Here is a 21,443-nt window from a genome sequence, read left to right as displayed (position 1 = left end):
CACAGGAAATTCTGAGTCTGTTTGTTTCGGATACACAAAAATACTCCCCTGGTCTCGCTGGCGTTTCTATAATGGGTGCAGTGTGTGCAGTGCACACGGGCCCCTGGTTCCAGGGGGGGCCCACACCGCACCCATAGAATATACTTACCCCTCCGGAATCCCGCGACGGAGGCCCTGCTGTGCGGGCACAGATCACTCGTAAAATGGCCGCCGCGGCCATATCCGAGTTATTTGTGCATGCGCACTGGAGGTGTCCCCAGGAACAAGGCGCAGGCGCCATGTTCTCGGAGACCTGCGCATGCGCAGTAGGCTCTGGCATTATGCCAGAGTCTACTGCTGCCGGAGAGGAGGGGGCCCGTGACGAAGGCTGCACATGGGTCCGGTCCTCTCTTAAAACGCCCCTGCCTGGACTGCATCTCAAGAAATTGCTTGTCCAGGGACCCCCTTGCAGGTGCCAGGGACATTAACATGTCAGTCCATAAGTGGGAATATCCCATGGGCAATTTGTTCCCAAATGTCAAAGCCTTATACATTCCTCATAAGTGCATCAATCACGCAGTTACACGTGTTCCCATAATTCTTCAACTGTGCACAAAGCACTGAATATAGCAGGTTAAAACACATTTTCTCTATCGTCCTAGTGGATGCTGGGGTTCCTGAAAGGACCATGGGGAATAGCGGCTCCGCAGGAGACAGGGCACAAAAAGTAAAGCTTTTCCAGATCAGGTGGTGTGCACTGGCTCCTCCCCCTATGACCCTCCTCCAGACTCCAGTTAGATTTTTGTGCCCGGCCGAGAAGGGTGCAATTCTAGGTGGCTCTCATAAAGAGCTGCTTAGAGAAAGTTTAGCTTAGGTTTTTTATTTTACAGTGATTCCTGCTGGCAACAGGATCACTGCAACGAGGGACAGAGGGGAGAAGAAGTGAACTCACCTGCGTGCAGGATGGATTGGCTTCTTGGCTACTGGACATCAGCTCCAGAGGGACGATCACAGGTACAGCCTGGATGGTCACCGGAGCCGCGCCGCCGGCCCCCTTGCAGATGCTGAAGTAAGAAGAGGTCCAGAATCGGCGGCTGAAGACTCCTGCAGTCTTCTAAAGGTAGCGCACAGCACTGCAGCTGTGCGCCATTTTCCTCTCAGCACACTTCACACGCAGTCACTGAGGGTGCAGGGCGCTGGGGGGGGGCGCCCTGGGAGGCAAATGTAAACCTATATAAAGGCTAAAAATACCTCACATATAGCCCCCAGAGGCTATATGGAGATATTTAACCCCTGCCTGTATTCACAAAATAGCGGGAGACGAGCCCGCTAAAAAAGGGGCGGGGCCTATCTCCTCAGCACACGGCGCCATTTCCTCTCACAGCTCCGCTGGTCAGGACGGCTCCCAGGTCTCTCCCCTGCACTGCACTACAGAAACAGGGTAAAACAGAGAGGGGGGGCAAATTTAATGGCAATATCTTGATATATATAAAGCAGCTATAAGGGAGCACTTATTATAAGGCTATCCCTGTCATATATAGCGCTTTTTGGTGTGTGCTGGCAGACTCTCCCTCTGTCTCCCCAAAGGGCTAGTGGGTCCTGTCTTCGTTTAGAGCATTCCCTGTGTGTCTGCTGTGTGTCGGTACGTGTGTGTCGACATGTATGAGGACGATATTGGTGTGGAGGCGGAGCAATTGCCAAATATGGGGATGTCACCTCCTAGGGGGTCGACACCAGAATGGATGCCTTTATTTATGGAATTACGGGATAGTGTCAACACGCTAAAGCAGTCGTTTGACGACATGAGGCGGCCGGACAATCAATTAGTGCCTGTCCAGGCGCCTCAAACACCGTCAGGGGCTGTAAAACGCCCTTTGCCTCAGTCGGTCGACACAGACCCAGACACAGGCACTGATTCCAGTGGTGACGGTGACGAATCAACCGTATTTTCCAGTAGGGCCACACGTTATATGATTTTGGCAATGAAGGAGGCGTTACATTTAGCTGATACTACAGGTACCACTAAACAGGGTATTATGTGGGGTGTGAAAAAACTACCTATAGTTTTTCCTGAATCAGAAGAATTAAATGACGTGTGTGATGAAGCGTGGGTTGCCCCTGATAAAAAGCTGATAATTTCAAAGAAATTATTGGCATTATACCCTTTCCCGCCAGAGGTTAGGGAGCGCTGGGAAACACCTCCTAGGGTGGACAAGGCGCTAACACGCTTATCAAAACAAGTGGCGTTACCTTCTCCTGAGACGGCCGCACTTAAAGATCCATCAGATAGGAGGATGGAAAATATCCAAAAAAGTATATACACACATGCAGGTGTTATACTACGACCAGCTATAGCGACTGCCTGGATGTGCAGTGCTGGGGTAGTTTGGTCAGAGTCCCTGATTGAAAATATTGATACCCTGGACAGGGACAATATTTTACTGTCGTTAGAACAAATAAAGGATGCATTTCTTTATATGCGTGATGCACAGAGGGATATCTGCACACTGGCATCACGGGTAAGTGCTATGTCCATTTCGGCCAGAAGAGCTTTATGGACGCGACAGTGGACAGGCGATGCGGATTCAAAACGGCATATGGAAGTTTTGCCGTATAAAGGGGAGGAGTTATTTGGAGTCGGTCTATCAGATTTGGTGGCCACGGCTACAGCCGGGAAATCCACCTTTCTACCTCAAGTCACTCCCCAACAGAAAAAGGCACCGACTTTTCAACCGCAGCCCTTTCGTTCCTTTAAAAATAAGAGAGCAAAGGGCTATTCATATCTGCCACGAGGCAGAGGTCGAGGGAAGAAACAGCAACAGGCAGCTCCTTCCCAGGAACAGAAGCCCTCCCCGGCTTCTACAAAAGCCTCAGCATGACGCTGGGGCTTCTCAAGCGGACTCGGGGACGGTGGGAGGTCGTCTCAAAAATTACAGCGCGCAGTGGGCTCACTCGCAGGTAGATCCCTGGATCCTGCAGATAATATCTCAGGGGTACAGGTTGGAATTAGAGACAGATCCACCTCGCCGTTTCCTGAAGTCTGCTTTACCAACGTCCCCTTCCGAAAGGGAGACGGTTTTGGAAGCCATTCACAAGCTGTACTCTCAGCAGGTGATAGTCAAGGTACCTCTTCTACAACAAGGGAAGGGGTATTATTCCACTCTATTTGTGGTACCGAAGCCGGATGGCTCGGTAAGGCCTATTCTAAATCTGAAGTCCTTGAACCTGTACATAAAGAAGTTCAAGTTCAAGATGGAGTCACTCAGAGCAGTGATAGCGAACCTGGAAGAAGGGGACTTTATGGTATCCTTGGACATCAAGGATGCGTATCTCCACGTTCCAATTTACCCCTCACACCAGGGGTACCTCAGGTTCGTTGTACAAAACTGTCACTATCAGTTTCAGACGCTGCCGTTTGGTTTGTCCACGGCACCTCGGGTCTTTACAAAGGTAATGGCCGAGATGATGATTCTTCTTCGAAGAAAAGGCGTATTAATTATCCCATACTTGGACGATCTCCTAATAAGGGCAAGGTCCAGAGAACAGCTAGAGATGGGATTAGCAATATCTCAAGAGGTGCTAAAGCAGCACGGATGGATTCTGAATATTCCAAAATCCCAATTAATGCCGACAACTCGTCTGCTGTTCCTAGGGATGATTCTGGACACGGTTCAGAAAAAGGTTTTTCTTCCCGAGGAAAAAGCCAAGGAGTTATCCGACCTGGTCAGGAATCTCCTAAAACCAGGAAAGGTGTCTGTACATCAATGCACGCATCTTCAGATGCACCTGCGGATAACCCTGTCTCCAAGGACAAGGGTATCTCTTCTGTGGTGGTTGCAGAGGGCTCATCTATTGGAGGGCCGCAGATTCGGCATACAGGATTGGATCCTGGTGACCACGGACACCAGCCTGAGAGGCTGGGGAGCAGTCACACAAGGAAGAAACTTCCAGGGAGTGTGGTCGAGCCTGGAAAAGTCTCTTCACATAAACATTCTGGAACTAAGAGCAATCTACAATGCTCTAAGCCAGGCGGAACCTCTGCTTCAAGGAAGACCGGTGTTGATCCAGTCGGACAACATCACGGCAGTCGCCCATGTAAACAGACAGGGCGGCACAAGAAGCAGGAGTGCAATGGCAGAAGCTGCCAGGATCCTTCGCTGGGCGGAGAATCACGTGATAGCACTGTCAGCAGTGTTCATCCCGGGAGTGGACAACTGGGAAGCAGACTTCCTCAGCAGACACGATCTTCACCCGGGAGAGTGGGGACTTCATCCAGAAGTTTTCCACATGCTAATAAACCGTTGGGAAAGACCAATGGTGGACATGATGGCGTCTCGCCTCAACAAAAAACTGGACAGGTATTGCGCCAGGTCAAGAGATCCGCAGGCAATAGCTGTGGACGCGCTGGTAACACCTTGGGTGTACCAGTCGGTGTATGTGTTTCCTCCTCTGCCTCTCATACCAAAGGTATTGAGAATCATACGGCAAAGCGGAGTAAGAACGATACTAGTGGCTCCGGATTGGCCAAGAAGGTCTTGGTACCCGGAACTTCAAGAGATGGTCACGGACGATCCGTGGCCTCTACCTCTAAGACAGGACCTGCTTCAGCAGGGACCGTGTCTATTCCAAGACTTACCGCGGCTGCGTTTGACGGCATGGCGGTTGAACGCCAGATCCTAAAAGGAAAAGGCATTCCAGAAGAAGTCATTCCTACCTTGATTAAGGCAAGAAAGGAAGTCACCGCGAAGCATTATCACCGCATTTGGCGGAAATATGTTGCGTGGTGCGAGGATCGGAGTGCTCCGACGGAGGAATTTCAACTGGGTCGTTTCCTACATTTCCTGCAATCAGGATTGTCTATGGGTCTCAAATTGGGATCTATTAAGGTTCAAATTTCGGCCCTGTCTATATTCTTCCAAAAAGAATTGGCCTCAGTTCCTGAGGTCCAGACTTTTGTCAAAGGAGTACTGCATATACAGCCTCCTGTGGTGCCTCCGGTGGCACCGTGGGATCTAAATGTAGTTTTAGATTTCCTCAAATCCCATTGGTTTGAACCACTAAAAAATGTGGATTTGAAATATCTCACATGGAAAGTGACTATGTTACTGGCCCTGGCGTCCGCCAGGAGAGTATCTGAACTGGCGGCTTTATCTTATAAAAGCCCTTATTTAATTTTCCATTCGGATAGGGCAGAGCTGCGGACGCGTCCGCATTTTCTCCCTAAGGTGGTATCAGCGTTTCACCTGAACCAGCCTATTGTAGTGCCTGCGGCTACAAGCGACTTGGAGGACTCCAAGTTGTTGGACGTTGTCAGAGCTTTAAAAATATACATTTCAAGGACGGCTGGAGTCAGAAAATCTGACTCGCTGTTTATACTGTATGCACCCAACAAGTTGGGTGCGCCTGCTTCTAAGCAGTCGATTGCTCGTTGGATTTGTAACACAATTCAACTTGCACATTCTGTGGCAGGCCTGCCACAGCCTAAATCTGTTAAGGCCCATTCCACAAGGAAGGTGGGCTCATCTTGGGCGGCTGCCCGAGGGGTCTCGGCATTACAACTCTGCCGAGCAGCTACGTGGTCAGGGGAGAACACGTTTGTAAAATTCTACAAATTTGATACCCTGGCAAAGGAGGACCTGGAGTTCTCTCATTCGGTGCTGCAGAGTCATCCGCACTCTCCCGCCCGTTTGGGAGCTTTGGTATAATCCCCATGGTCCTTTCAGGAACCCCAGCATCCACTAGGACGATAGAGAAAATAAGAATTTACTTACCGATAATTCTATTTCTCGGAGTCCGTAGTGGATGCTGGGCGCCCATCCCAAGTGCGGATTATCTGCAATACTTGTACATAGTTATTGTTAACTAATTCGGGTTATTGTTTAGGGAGCCATCTTTCAGAGGCTCCTCTGTTATCATACTGTTAACTGGGTTTAGATCACAAGTTGTACGGTGTGATTGGTGTGGCTGGTATGAGTCTTACCCGGGATTCAAAATCCTCCCTTATTGTGTACGCTCGTCCGGGCACAGTACCTAACTGGAGTCTGGAGGAGGGTCATAGGGGGAGGAGCCAGTGCACACCACCTGATCTGGAAAAGCTTTACTTTTTGTGCCCTGTCTCCTGCGGAGCCGCTATTCCCCATGGTCCTTTCAGGAACCCCAGCATCCACTACGGACTCCGAGAAATAGAATTATCGGTAAGTAAATTCTTATTTTCTCTGACGTCCTAGTGGATGCTGGGAACTCCGTAAGGACCAGGGGGAATAGACGGGCTCCGCAGGAGACTGGGCACTCTAAAAGAAAGATTAGGTACTATCTGGTGTGCACTGTCTCTTCCCTCTATGCCCCTCCTCCAGACCTCAGTTAGAATCTGTGCCCGGCCAGAGCTGGGTGCTCCTAGTGGGCTCTCCTGAGCTTGCTAGAAAAGAAAGTATTTGTTAGGTTTTTTATTTTCAGTGAGATCTGCTGGCAACAGACTCACTGCTACGTGGGACTGAGGGGAGAGAAGCAAACCTACCTGCTTGCAGCTAGCTTGTGCTTCTTAGGCTACTGGACACCATTAGCTCCAGAGGGTTTGAACACAGGGCCTGACCTCGATCGTCCGTTCCCGGAGCCGCGCCGCCGTCCCCCTTGCAGAGCCAGAAGACAGAAGAGAAGCGATGAAATCGGCGGCAGAAGACTCCTGTCTTCATTAAGGTAGCGCACAGCACCGCAGCTGTGCGCCATTGCTCCCACAGCACACCACACACTCCGGTCACTGTAGGGTGCAGGGCGCTGGGGGGGTGGGGGGGCCCTGGGCAGCAATAAAAATACCTTTGGCATAAAAATACACATAATACAGTCTGTGACTGTATATGTGTAAAACCCCCGCCATTTTTTAGTCAGAAACAGGACAGAAGCCCGCCGCTGAGGGAGCGGGGCCTTCTTCCTCAGCACACCAGCGCCATTTTCTCTTCACAGCTCTGCTGGAAGGAAGCTCCCCAGGCTCTCCCCTGCAGTATCCTGGTACACAAAGGGTGGAAAGAGAGGGGGGGGGGCACAAATTTAGGCGCAAAATTTGTATATACAGCAGCTACTGGGTAAACACTGAGTTGTAGTGTAATCCCTGGGTTATATAGCGCTGGGGTGTGTGCTGGCATACTCTCTCTCTGTCTCTCCAAAGGGCCTTGTGGGGGAACTGTCCTCAAATAGAGCATCCCCTGTGTGTGTGTGTGGTGTGTCGGTACGCGTGTGTCGACATGTCTGAGGTAAAAGGCTCCTCTAAGGAAGTGATAGAGCGGATATGTGTGTGAGAGGGTGTCTCCATCGACAACACCGACACCTGTTTGGATATGTGTAAGTGCTAAGGTGAATTTATTGCACAAAAGGACAGACAGGAAATCTACCCTTGTCTGTCCCTATGTCACAGAGACCTTCAGAGTCTCTCTATGCTCACTATCCAAAATAACAAACACTGGTATCGACACAGAGTTTAACTCCACTGTCGACTACGATAATGCAAAGTTACAGCCAAGATGGCTAGAAGGTATTCAATATATGATTATTGAAATAAAAGATGATTTGCATATCACTGATGACTCATCTGTCCCTGACACGAGAGTACACATGTTTAAGGGGAAGAATGCTGAGGTAAATTTCCCTTCTCTCATGAGGAAAAAGAGCGGGAATCTCCAGACAAGAGACGGCAGCTTCCCACAAGAGAATTCTCAGGCTGTATCCTTTCCCCACTAGGGCCAGGATATGTTGAGAATCTTCCCCTAGGGTGTCCTGTTTGCACTGACGGTAGCACTTGCTATTCTCAGGGATCCTGCAGATAGCGTGCACATTCTAGTATACTACCCAGACCGGCGATTGTGTCGGCATGGGTTTATAGTGCTGTGGCAGCGTGGACAGGTACCTTATCAGCAGAGATTGAGACCCTAGTATGCATATAGATATAAATATATTAAAGATGCTGTCTTAAGTGATAGATATATAGTTATAAAGCATGCCCAAAGAGACATGAGTATACTGGGTCCTAGAGTCAAAGCTATGTCGATCTCTGCTTGACGTGTCCTGTAGAATATGCATTGGACAGATGATGCCGACTTAAGAGGCATATGGAAGGCTGAGGATTGTGTGGAGAAGGGTTCTCGGGCCTGGTCTCCATAGCTATAGCTGGTAATTCTGCTAGTTTGCCTTATATTCCTGCACAGCCTAAGAAAGCACAACATTATTAAATGCAGCCTTTCGAATAAAGAAACAAGAAAGTCTGAGGTGCGTCCTTTCTTGTCAGAGCCGGGAACAACACAGCTGGTTCCCAGGAACAGAAGACCTCCCCGGCCCCTACAAAAATCCACCAATGTCGCTGGGGCTCCACAGGCGGAGCTAGGCCCGGTGGGGACCCGCCTTCGTAAGTTCAGCCACAAGTGGGTTCACTCCCTGTTAGATCCCTGGGCAATAGATATTGTGTCTCAGGGATACAAGCTGGACTGTGAGAAGATGCCCCCTCACCGACGGCCCTGCGGGCTTCCCCCCAAGAGAGGGAGCCAGTGTTAACTGCAATTCACAAATTGTATCTTTAACAGGTGGTGGTAAAGGGTCCCCTCCTTCAACAAGAGGGTGTTATTATTCGACCATGTTGTAATCCCGAAACCAGACGGTTCGGTCAGACCCATATTGAATTAAAAATCCCTGAACATATACCTGAGAAGGTTCAAGTTCAAGTTGGAATCGCTAAGAGCGGTCAGTGCAAGCCTAAAAAGGGGGAGACTTTGTCGTGAATCGGGACATAAGGGATGCATACCTTCATGTCCCCATTTATCCACCTCATTAGGCATACCTCAGAATTACGGTACGGGATTGTCATTTCCAATTTCAGATGTTGCCGTTTGGTCTCTCCACGGCCCCGAGAATATTCACCAAGGTAATGGCGGATATGATTGTGCTCCTGCGGAAGCAAGGTGTCACTATTATCACATACTTGGACGATCTCCTCATAAAAGCGAGATCAAGAGAGCAGTTGCTGAACAGCGTATCACTTTCTCTGGAAGTGTAACGGCAACACGGCTGGATTCTATATATTCCAAAGTTGCAGTTGGTTCTGATAGAGTCAAATATTTACCTTGAACCTAAGCTATATACTTATTATAGACAATGTACGCAATAGGCGCACAAGGTGCCGTAATGGTACACACTTAGCGTAGCAGACGCTAGGCCGTGGTCGAGACGCACAAGCGGCACGTTCACTCACGGGCTTACGCTTAGTATCGAGCATGCTATAGGCGGCTCAAGTACCGTAATGCTACGCTATTGGCGTAGCAGACGCTGTACCGCTAGAGTGGGATATGAGCGGCGCTGACGCTCACTGAATTACACACAGAAAACCTTGTTAACAACACACTGTAAGGGTATGCTTATGCTGTAACCCTTAGTACTGTAATATTACCACAATGTAACGCTGATTAACCCTAATAATATGAAAGCTGTTTGAGCGATTAAGACGCTCAGAAACCCTTTATAATAACTAGTAAAACACACACTGCTTGCTAAGGTTCCAACACCTTCTATGAAGATTATTTAGTATATATATATATATATATATATATATATAAAAGGGGAAAAACAGTTACAGCTTATACACTACAATCCTAACATAAATACCTAAAAAGAATAACAAGAAATAAATGTGAACAATAGTGAACGACCGCAAACAGAATAAAATACAAAGAGAATAAATGGCAAAACACTTAAAGGATAACAAAATGGCTGCAGTGAACGTACACACATGGGAATGATTTGCAGGCGCTCCTGGACCAGGGCTCCAGCCTTCAGTGTGAAAACCTTGCAGAGTCTTGTGTGACCAAGCCTATTGCAAGCTTTATTTATTCACTAGCTCAAGACATACTACAATAGACACTGTGTGCTCTTTTTCCATTGGTTAGGGGGGTGGGACATGTCCTGCACCAGGGGCCATTGGTTAGTTCAAGAAGTGGGTGATGACTAGGACTTGTTTGTATTCCAAATTCCTGTCTGCCTGGTTATATTGTGGAAAGCTATTGTTTTGGATCTTCCAAACAAACTCTGTCTCTGGGCTTTGTTTACCCCACTGTCCCCTCCTTCAGTTGAGACAATTGACAACTCAGCACTCATTATTCTGGAGAGAAACCTGGCCCTATTCATAAACAAAGGTGTAAGCCCTCTTCATAGAATCTCAAAGCTTAGTGTAAATAAGGCTATTGTATTCAGTCTATGGGAAAGAAATGACTGAATTCCATTCACTTACCCTGCACTTATTTATAATTTAATACAATTTATCTTATTTTCTACTTCTGCGCATAACTATGCGCAGGAATATGCGAATCTTTCCTAACTATCATAGGCATAATACCCTTTTAATACCCAACAGCTGGATACTAAACACTACCTTCCAACCTTTGTCTAAGCCTTCCTAGCATGTAAAGAGGAATCTCTCAGGTCCAAGAACCGTTTTAAACTTACCATACTTGCTGACATTATTAAGGGGAATATTATCTATAATATACGCTATTTGGGTTAAATATGTTACGATCGAGTCACACGCTACAAGCTCACAAACTCCGCCGTATTTACACATCCCATGCGCACAAGATGCTGGAGCGTCCCTTACGCAACCCGCGGGGATGTGTACGCACGGGGGACCAGGCGACGAGCAGCATGCGCACACATTAGGGGTTAATACAAGGCATATGAATCGTGATATTTTTCGACTTTGACAGTCCAGCCTTTGGCAGTCAATAATAACTGTCACTATCTAAATAATCCAAACAGAAAAATATATGTTATCATGAAAATACCTCATTATGATTGGGAGTAGGGAGGAGAGGAGGAGGTGGGAAATGTATGACCTAGTGAGATAGTAAAAGCATGTGTGTATGAGATCCATGTCTGAGGGGTCATGTATCATCGTGCCGTACGTGTTCTAAATCAAGCTTCGAGGTATTGCGAAGTATACATTTGAATCCTTCTTATCCCATATTAAGGGTCTGTGGATGGGCTGTCAAACTCTACCAAGCTCTTTTCGGCTTTTAATTCCAACAAATGGGGTGCACATTAGTTGATGATACATGAAGTGGGAGAGTATGTGAGTGCTAATATATGTGCCTATATTACCTATCGACTATGTGTGTCACTACCTGAAGATAGTAGAAATGAAGATAAGAAACATGCATTATAAATGCATTCGTATGATTTTGTATGTGGTCGCCGATTGGGGTCTTGTTGATGTTTTGTCTGATGTCTTGTCCGGATTGTCGTATATTACTGTAGCTTTGCAGTAATTTGGCAAATAAAGCTTCTTCAAGTGTCCATAAAAAGAATTACAGTCTCTAAAATCTCATCAGGTGTTTGTGACACAGTTCATCATTGGTCTGTATTGAAGGTCATCAAATTCTTCTTCCAGGCGGATGTCTTTGTACCTTGGAGAAAACCAAAGGAGAAACAGGTGAAAGAAACGGTCCTTGGAATCATATCTTATCACAACATTGTCTCAATCGTTGGGTAAGAAATTCACTTCCGGCAACACTTTTCCAACGTAACACAATCCCTCTGAGTTTGGGGCAAGGAACCTATACGCCTTTCTCCCACATATGAAATATGCGTCCTTGGGGAGAACATATGGGACAGAATATGACATAACCATTTACAAACCTTCCATGTAAAAAGTCCTATCCCTAACTCTCTCATTTGTCTAGTACACATATCAGTCTGTATGATATGTGCACAGTATCCTGGTGATACTTCTCCAACTCGCATGGTCCTACTTCCTAGAGTGTACCTATACCAGAAATATTTTCCACTGTAGGCTATTTGGCGTATAAGCTCTGAATCTATGGGCATTCAGTCGGCTCTGTGTGAAAATGTCATGGTTTGGTTGTTCCATGACACTTCCCAATTTCCCGGCTTTCGGGGATTGGAAATGTTAAAACATATTAGGGACCTATCTACATGGTATTGTTGGAGCTTCAAACTAGGAGGACTAGAAATATTAAATCTCTTGTCCACCGGTCTCCCACCCTTTAACTTAAGTACCTCATCTACCGTTAAAGGATATGGCACTAGTCCTGACTTTCTATGACCTTGAGGTACTTGTGAGCATACCCAACAGTCTGTCTGATTTAACACTTTACCCACCAATGAGTGATAGTCACTCAATGGATGCCGGTCCATGTTGATATTGAAACTGGACTGACATTCCTTGATGCAACCGTCCTCAACTATGTTGTCACAATTCCTACAGATGCAGTTCTCCTCAGCTAACAATCCTTCACAATGTCTATTAATGTCATGGCTACCAGATCGTTTTCTGATACTCGCCTTTGCTCGGTGATTGTGTTGCTCTTGGAATTCTACGAATCCATCCTGATCAACAGAACCCATTCCAGATCCTTTCTCAACCTCACTGGTACTATCACCGAAACAGACTGCTCTGGTCAACAACAGGGTCAACAGGAAAACACGGACTGCAGTCTCTTGGGGCGAGTCCATCTTACAGGGGGAGAAAGGGAAAGTTGTAATGGGGATACAGAAAATAATTGAAGGGGAAAAAAAACTTGTTACGATAATTTGTCCTCTGGTCTTGTTGTTCTTCTTGCTCAGATGTCATCTCAAAGGTGCTGTCTCTCAGTCTTCCCAAAACGAACACTCCGGTGATACAATATTCTTTCCAAATCAGCGATCTTTCTGTAAGGAGCAAATATCTTGCATTACCATAAAACATGAAAGAACAAAAAGAGAGAGAGAACAAATAGAAAAGGAAAACATTTGTCAGATTCATCAACAGGCTGTCGCATCAACATGTCCACCGGTATCTCTGCACAGTCTCCCCCACCAGTATCTCCACTCTCCACCTTTTGCGTCTGGCCAAACACAACGATGCTGGTAAGATATACTGGGGTTGGGTAGACCTCTGAAAAAGACCAAGTAGTCATGTGACGTTTGAGTTCTGTTGGTGAACGATAGAGATGAGAAGAAAACATTTAAAGATAAATTACAAGGTTTACCCGGCCGTCCCTGTGTCTACAAGGAACTGACCTCCCAATTACATTAACTGTAACCTCAGGCATGCTTACTATCAAGGCTAATGATCAACTTTACTGGCTGCACATTACAGGTGCGGCCCAAAATTCTTCATATGTGATCCCTGATTACAATTTCGTGTGTCATAACTTTGCTCGTGTTCTTGTCTAGGGGGTCTGACTTTATGTGGGCTGTTACAGTTGCTGGCATAATGTCCTTCTCTTTTACAAAGATAACAAACCCTTGGCTTCCTCCATGTGCCAGGGGCCTGGGGTCTTGGTCGATTTGATGCCTCCTCTAGTGTTTGGATGCTCATCACCAGTGACCGCTCTCCCTGTGCTTCCACTGATTCCTTGGATACCACGGTTATTTTGTTGTCTAGGGGGTTGATATACCAATGGAGCGCATAGGCGCTACATTGTAACACTGCCGTGTGCCGCCTGTCAGTCAGTACAGGAGCACACAGCCGATCAGGAGGGTGCCACAACGTGGCGCTCCCTGATTGGCTGAAGAAACCCACTTAGACATAAGTCAGAGGGGGTTCCTGGCATTCCGGGAAAGGGGGCCCATGTGAAAACATGGGGCCCCTTTCAGTTCGTGGTCGGTTATGCGTTTTTTTTTCTCAAGTACGTGGATTACAAATGGATTGCTTGCAGAAGAGGACCGATCTACACTGGATTTTGTGAGTATAATTTTTTCAACAGGTACCCCATGGATTCTACTGGAGAAGAGGACCGACCCTCGTGTGAACATAAGGTAAGTATGTATGTATGTATGTATGTATGTATGTATTAAAGTTTTACTATCAAGGTGTGTGTCTTCTGTCTTTATTGGGGTATTTTTTTAGTAGTAGTACTACAGGTACCAGCGGGCCCGTTTTTCCACCGCAGGCTGGTACTTGTGGTTCTCCAAGTACCAGCTTGCGGGGGAGGCTTGCTGGGCCTTGTAGTACTGCTACTAAAAACAATATTCATAACTTTAAACAAAGGCTATCAGCCCCCCATCCGCAGCCCATTGGATGGGGGGGACAGCCTCGGGCTTCACCCCTGGCCCTTGGGTGGCTGGGGGGGGAGACCCCTTGATTGAAGGGGTCCCCACTCCCCCAGGGTACCCCGGCCAGGGGTGACTAGTTGGGTATTTAATGCCACGGCCGCAGGGCACTGTATAAAAGTGACCCCCGGCTGTGGCATTATCTGTCCAGCTAGTTGAGCCCGGTGCTGGTTTCAAAAATACGGGGGACCCCTACGCTTTTTGTCCCCCTTATTTTTGGAACCAGGACTAGGCGCAGAGCCCGATGCTGGTTGCTTAAATATGGGGGAACCCCTGTCAATTTTTTCCCCATATTTCTGCAACCAGGATCGGCTCAAAGAGCCCGAGGCTGGTTTGCCTTAGGAGGGGGGACCCCACGCAATTTTTTTGGAAAAAATTAACACTTTCCCACCCCTTCCCACTGATATACATGCACGGATCTCATGGATCCGTGCATGCCTATCCAATCACGGCTCAAAAAAATAAGAATTTACTTACCGATAATTCTATTTCTCGTAGTCCGTAGTGGATGCTGGGAACTCCGTAAGGACCATGGGGAATAGCGGCTCCGCAGGAGACTGGGCACAAAAGTAAAGCTTTAGGACTACCTGGTGTGCACTGGCTCCTCCCCCTATGACCCTCCTCCAAGCCTCAGTTAGGATACTGTGCCCGGACGAGCGTACACAATAAGGAAGGATTTATGAATCCCGGGTAAGACTCATACCAGCCACACCAATCACACCGTACAACCTGTGATCTGAACCCAGTTAACAGCATGATAACAGAGGAGCCTCTGGATAAATGGCTCACAACAACAATAACCCGATTTAGTTAACAATAACTATGTACAAGTATTGCAGACAATCCGCACTTGGGATGGGCGCCCAGCATCCACTACGGACTACGAGAAATAGAATTATCGGTAAGTAAATTCTTATTTTCTCTGACGTCCTAGTGGATGCTGGGAACTCCGTAAGGACCATGGGGATTATACCAAAGCTCCCAAACGGGCGGAAGAGTGCGGATGACTCTGCAGCACCGAATGAGAGAACTCCAGGTCCTCCTCAGCCAGGGTATCAAATTTGTAGAATTTAGCAAACGTGTTTGCCCCTGACCAAGTAGCTGCTCGGCAAAGTTGTAAAGCCGAGACCCCTCGGGCAGCCGCCCAAGATGAGCCCACCTTCCTTGTGGAATGGGCTTTTACAGATTTTGGCTGTGGCAGGCCTGCCACAGAATGTGCAAGCTGAATTGTATTACAAATCCAACGAGCAATAGTCTGCTTAGAAGCAGGAGCACCCAGCTTGTTGGGTGCATACAGGATAAACAGCGAGTCAGATTTTCTGACTCCAGCCATCCTGGAAACATATATTTTCAGGGCCCTGACTATGTCCAACAACTTGGAGTCCTCCAAGTCACTAGTAGCTGCAGGTACCACAATAGGTTGGTTCAGATGAAACGCTGAAACCACCTTAGGGAGAAAATGAGGACGAGTCCTCAATTCCGCCCTGTCTGAATGGAAGATCAGATAAGGGCTTTTACAGAATAAAGCCGCCAATTCTGACACGCGCCTGGCCGAGGCCAGGGCCAACAGCATGACCACTTTCCATGTGAGATATTTTAACTCCACAGATTCAAGTGGTTCAAACCATTGTGACTTTAGGAACCCCAAAACTACATTGAGATCCCAAGGTGCCAGTGGAGGCACAAAAGGAGGCTGTATATGCAGTACCCCTTTTACAAACGTCTGAACTTCAGGAACTGAAGCTAGTTCTTTCCGGAAGAAAATTGACAGGGCCGAAATTTGAACCTTAATGGACCCCAATTTTAGGCCCATAGACACTCCTGTTTGCAGGAAATGCAGGAATCGACCTAGTTGAAATTCCTCCATCGGGGCCTTACTGGCCTCGCACCATGCAACATATTTTCGCCAAATGCGGTGATAATGCTTTGCGGTTACATCCTTCCTGTCTTTGATCAGGGTAGGGATGACTTCATCCGGAATGCCTTTTTCCTTCAGGATCCGGCGTTCAACCGCCCTGCCGTCAAACGCAGCCGCGGTAAGTCTTGGAATAGACAGGGTCCTTGATGGAGCAGGTCCCTTCTTAGAGGTAGAGGCCACGGGTCCTCCGTGAGCATCTCTTGAAGTTCTGGGTACCAAGTCCTTCTTGGCCAATCCGGAGCCACGAGTATAGTTCTTACTCCCCTCCGTCTTATAATTCTCAGTACTTTTGGTAAGAGAAGAAGAGGAGGGAACACATACACTGACTGGTACACCCACGGTGTTACCAGAGCGTCCACAGCTATTGCCTGAGGGTCCCTTGACCTGGCGCAATACCTGTCCAATTTTTTGTTTAGGCGGGACGCCATCATGTCCACCTTTGGTTTTTCCCAACGGTTTACAATCATGTGGAAGACTTCTGCTGAGGAAGTCTGTTTCCCAGTTGTCAACTCCCGGAATGAACACTGCTGACAATGCTATCACATGATTTTCCGCCCAGCGAAAAATCCTTGCAGCTTCTGCCATTGCCCTCCTGCTTCTTGTGCCGCCCTGTCTGTCTACGTGGGCGACTGCCGTGATGTTGTCCGACTGGATCAGCACCGGCTGACCTTGAAGCAGAGGTCTTGCTTGGCTTAGGGCATTGTAAATGGCCCTTAGCTCCAAGATATTTATGTGAAGTGATGTCTCCAGGCTTGACCACAAGCCCTGGAAATTTCTTCCCTGCGTGACTGCTCCCCAGCCTCGCAGGCTGGCATCCGTGGTCACCAGGACCCAGTCCTGAATGCCGAATCTGCGCCCTCTAGAAGATGAGCACTCTGCAACCACCACAGGAGAGACACCCTTGTCTTTGGTGACGGGGTTATCCGCTGATGCATCTGAAGATGTGATCCGGACCATTTTTCCAGCAGGTCCCACTGGAAAGTTCTTGCGTGGAATCTGCCGAATGGAATTGCTTCGTAGGAAGCCACCATTTTTCCCAGGACCCTTGTGCACTGATGCACTGACACTTGGCCTGGTTTTAGGAGGTTTCTGACTAGTTCGGATAACTCCCTGGCTTTCTCCTCCTGGAGAAACACCTTTTTCTGGACTGTGTCCAGGATCATCCTTAGGAATAGAAGACGTGTCGTCGGGATCAGCTGCGATTTTGGAATATTAAGAATTCAACCGTGCTGCCGCAACACTACTTGAGATAGTGCTACCCCGACTACCAACTGTTCCCTGGATCTTGCCCTTATCCGGAGATCGTCCAAGTAAGGGATAATTGAAACTCCCTTCCTTCGAAGGAGTATCATCATTTCGGCCATTACTTTGGTAAAGACCCGGGGTGCCGTGGACAAACCAAACGGCAGCGTCTGAAACTGATAGTGACAGTTCAGTACCACAAACCTGAGGTACCCTTGGTGAGAAGGGTAAATTGGGACATGGAGATAAGCATCCTTGATGTCCAGAGACACCATATAATCCCCTTCTTCCAGGTTTGCAATCACCGCTCTGAGTGACTCCATCTTGAATTTGAACCTTTGTATGTAAGTGTTCAAGGATTTCAGATTTAAATTAGGTCTCACCGAGCCTTCCGGCTTCGGTACCACAAACAGCGTGGAATAATACCCCTTTCCCTGTTGTAGGAGGGGTACCTTGATTATCACCTGCTGGGAATACAGCTTGTGAATGGCTTCCCATACAGCCTCCCTGTCGGAGGGAGACGTCGGTAAAGCAGACTTTAGGAAACGGCGAAGGGGAGACGTCTCGAATTCTCATTTTGTACCCCTGAGATACCACCTGAAGGATCCAGGGGTCCACCTGTGAGTGAGCCCACTGCACGCTGAAATTTTTGAGACGGGCCCCCACCGTGCCTGAGTCCGCTTGTAAAGCCCCAGCGTCATGCTGAGGACTTGGCAGAAAACGGGAGAGGGCTTCTGTTCCTGGGAACTGGCTGTTTGCTGCAGCCTTTTTCCTCTCCCTCTGCACGGGGCAGAAATGAGGAACCTTTTGCCCGCTTGCCCTTATGGGGCCCAAAGGACTGCGCCTGATAATACGGCGTCTTCTTATGTTGAGAGGCTACCTGGGGTAAAAATGTGGATTTCCCAGCCGTTGCCGTGGCCACCAGGTCTGTTAGACCTACCCCAAATAACTCCTCCCTTTTATAAGGCGATACTTCCATATGCCTTTTGGAATCAGCATCACCTGACCACTGTCTTGTCCATAACCCTCTTCTGGCAGAAATGGACAGCGCACTTACTCTTGATGCCAGTCGGCAAATATCCCTCTGTGCATCACGCATATATAGAAATGCATCTTTTAAATGCTCTATAGTCAGTAATATACTGTCCCTATCTAGGGTATCAATATTGTCAGTCAGGGAATCCGACCAAACCACCCCAGCACTGCACATCCAGGCTGAGGCGATTGCTGGTCGCAGTATCACACCCGTGTGAGTGTATATACATTTTAGGATATTTTACTGCTTTCTGTCAGCAGGTTCCTTAAGGGCGGCCGTATCCGGGGACGGTAGTGCCACCTGTTTAGACAAGCGTGTGAGCGCTTTATTCACCCTAGGGGGTGTTTCCCAACGTGCCCTATCCTCTGGCGGGAAGGGGTATGATGCTAATAACTTTTTAGGAATTAACAGTTTTTATCGGGGGAAACCCACGCATCATCACACACTTCATTTAATTCCTCAGATGCAGGAAAAACTACAGGCAGTTTTTTCTCACCCAACATAATACCCTTTTTAGTGGTACTGGTATTATCAGAAATGTGTAAAAACACTTCACGGATGTACACGTCGACGAGACTCGATTTCTAAGGTTCACCCAAAAAAAGAAGAAAAATAAGATTTTACTCACCGGTAAATCTATTTCTTGTAGTCCGTAGTGGATGCTGGGACTCCGTAAGGACCATGGGGAATAGCGGCCCCGCAGGAGACTGGGCACAACTAAAGAAAGCTTTAGGACTAACTGGTGTGCACTGGCTCCTCCCACTATGACCCTCCTCCAGACCTTGGTTAGGATACTGTGCCCGGAAGAGCTGACACAGTAAGGAAGGATTTTGAATCCCGGGTGAGACTCATACCAGCCACACCAATCACACCGTATAACTCGTGATACTATACCCAGTTAACAGTATGAAATATAACTGAGCCTCTCAACAGATGGCTCAACAATAACCCTTTAGTTAGGCAATAACTATATACAAGTATTGCAGACAATCCGCACTTGGGATGGGCGCCCAGCATCCACTAAGGACTACGAGAAATAGATTTACCGGTGAGTAAAATCTTATTTTCTCTGACGTCCTAAGTGGATGCTGGGACTCCGTAAGGACCATGGGGATTATACCAAAGCTCCCAAACGGGCGGGAGAGTGCGGATGACTCTGCAGCATCGAATGAGCAAACTCAAGGTCCTCCTCAGCCAAGGTATCAAATTTGTAGAATTTTGCAAAAGTGTTAGACCCTGACCAAGTAGCAGCTCGGCAAAGTTGTAAAGCCGAGACCCCTCGGGCAGCCGCCCAAGAAGAGCCCACCTTCCTCGTGGAATGGGCTTTTACAGATTTAGGATGCGGCAGTCCAGCCGCAGAATGCGCAAGCTGAATTGTGCAACAGATCCAGCGAGCAATAGTCTGCTTCGAAGCAGGAGCACCCAACTTGTTGGGTGCATACAGGATAAATAGCGAGTCAGTTTTCCTGACTCCAGCCGTCCTGGAAACATATATTTCCAAGGCCCTGACTACGTCCAGTAACTTGGAATCCTCCAAGTCCCTAGTAGCCGTAGGCACCACAATAGGTTGGTTCAAATGAAAAACTGATACCACCTTAGGGAGAAACTGGGGACGAGTCCTCAATTCTGCCCTATCCATATGGAAAATCAGATAAGGGCTTTTACATGACAAAGCCGCCAATTCTGACACACGCCTGGCCGAAGCCAAGGCCAACAGCATGACCACTTTCCACATGAGATATTTCAAATCCACGGTTTTAAGTGGCTCAAACCAATGTGACTTTAGGAAACCCAACACCACGTTGAGAACCCAAGGTGCCACTGGAGGCACAAAAGGGGCTGAATATGCAGCACTCCCTTAACAAATGTCTGAACTTCAGGCAGTGAAGCCAGTTCTTTCTGGAAGAAAATCGACAGAGCTGAAATCTGGACCTTAATGGAACCCAATTTTAGGCCCATAGTCACCCCTGACTGTAGGAAGTGCAGAAATCGACCCAGCTGAAATTCCTCCGTTGGGGCTTCCTGGCCTCACACCACGCAACATATTTTCACCATATGCGGTGATAATGTTTTGTGGTTACATCTTTCCTGGCTTTAACCAGCGTAGGAATGACTTCATCCGGAATGCCCTTTTCCTTCAGGATCCGGTGTTCAACCGCCATGACGTCAAACGCTGCTGCGGTAAGTCTTGGAACAGACAGGGCCCCTGCTGCAGCAGGTCCTGTCTGAGCGGCAGAGGCCATGGGTCCTCTGAGATAATTTCTTGAAGTTCTGGGTACCAAGCTCTTTTTGGCCAATCCGGAACCACGAGTATAGTTCTTACTCCTCTCCTTCTTATTATTCTCAGTACCTTGGGTATGAGAGGCAGAGGAGGGAACACATAAACCGACTGATACACCCACGGTGTCACTAGAGCGTCCACAGCTATCGCCTGAGGGTCCCTTGACCTGGCGCAATATCTTTTTTGCTTTTTGTTTACAATCATTTGGAAGACTTCTTGATGAAGTCCCCACTCTCCCGGGTGGAGGTCGTGCCTGCTGAGGAAGTCTGCTTCCCAGTTGTCCACTCCCGGAATGAACACTGCTGACAGTGCTAACACGCCCATCGGAGAATCCTTGTGGCTTCTGCCATCGCCACCCTGCTTCTTGTGCCGCCCTGACGGTTTACATGGGCGACCGCCGTGATGTTGCCTGACTGAATCAGTACCGGCTGGTTTTGAAGCAGGGGTCTTGCTTGACTTAGGGCATTGTAAATGGCCCTCAGTTCCAGAATATTTATGTGTAGGGAAATCTCCTGGTTTGACCATAGTCCCTGGAAGTTTCTTCCCTGTGTGACTGCCCCCCCAGCCTCGAAGGCTGGCATCCGTGGTCACCAGGACCCAGTCCTGTATGCCGAATCTGCGGCCCTCTTGAAGTTGAGCACTCTGCAGCCACCACAGCAGAGACACCCTGGTCCTTGGAGACAGGGTTATCAGCCGATGCATCTGAGATGCGATCCGGACCACTTGTTCAACAGGTCCCACTGAAAGGTTCTTGCATGGAACCTGCCGAATGGAATTGCTTCGTAGGAAGCTACCATTTTTCCTAGGACTCGCGTGCAGTGATGCACCGACACCTGTTTTAGTTTCAGGAGGCCTCTGACTAGAGATGACAGCTCCTTGGCTTTCTCCTCCGGGAGAAACACTTT

This window comes from Pseudophryne corroboree, chromosome 6 (assembly GCF_028390025.1).
Source record: "Pseudophryne corroboree isolate aPseCor3 chromosome 6, aPseCor3.hap2, whole genome shotgun sequence".
Classification (NCBI taxonomy): domain Eukaryota; kingdom Metazoa; phylum Chordata; class Amphibia; order Anura; family Myobatrachidae; genus Pseudophryne; species Pseudophryne corroboree.
Note: the sequence above shows the minus strand (reverse complement) of the source record.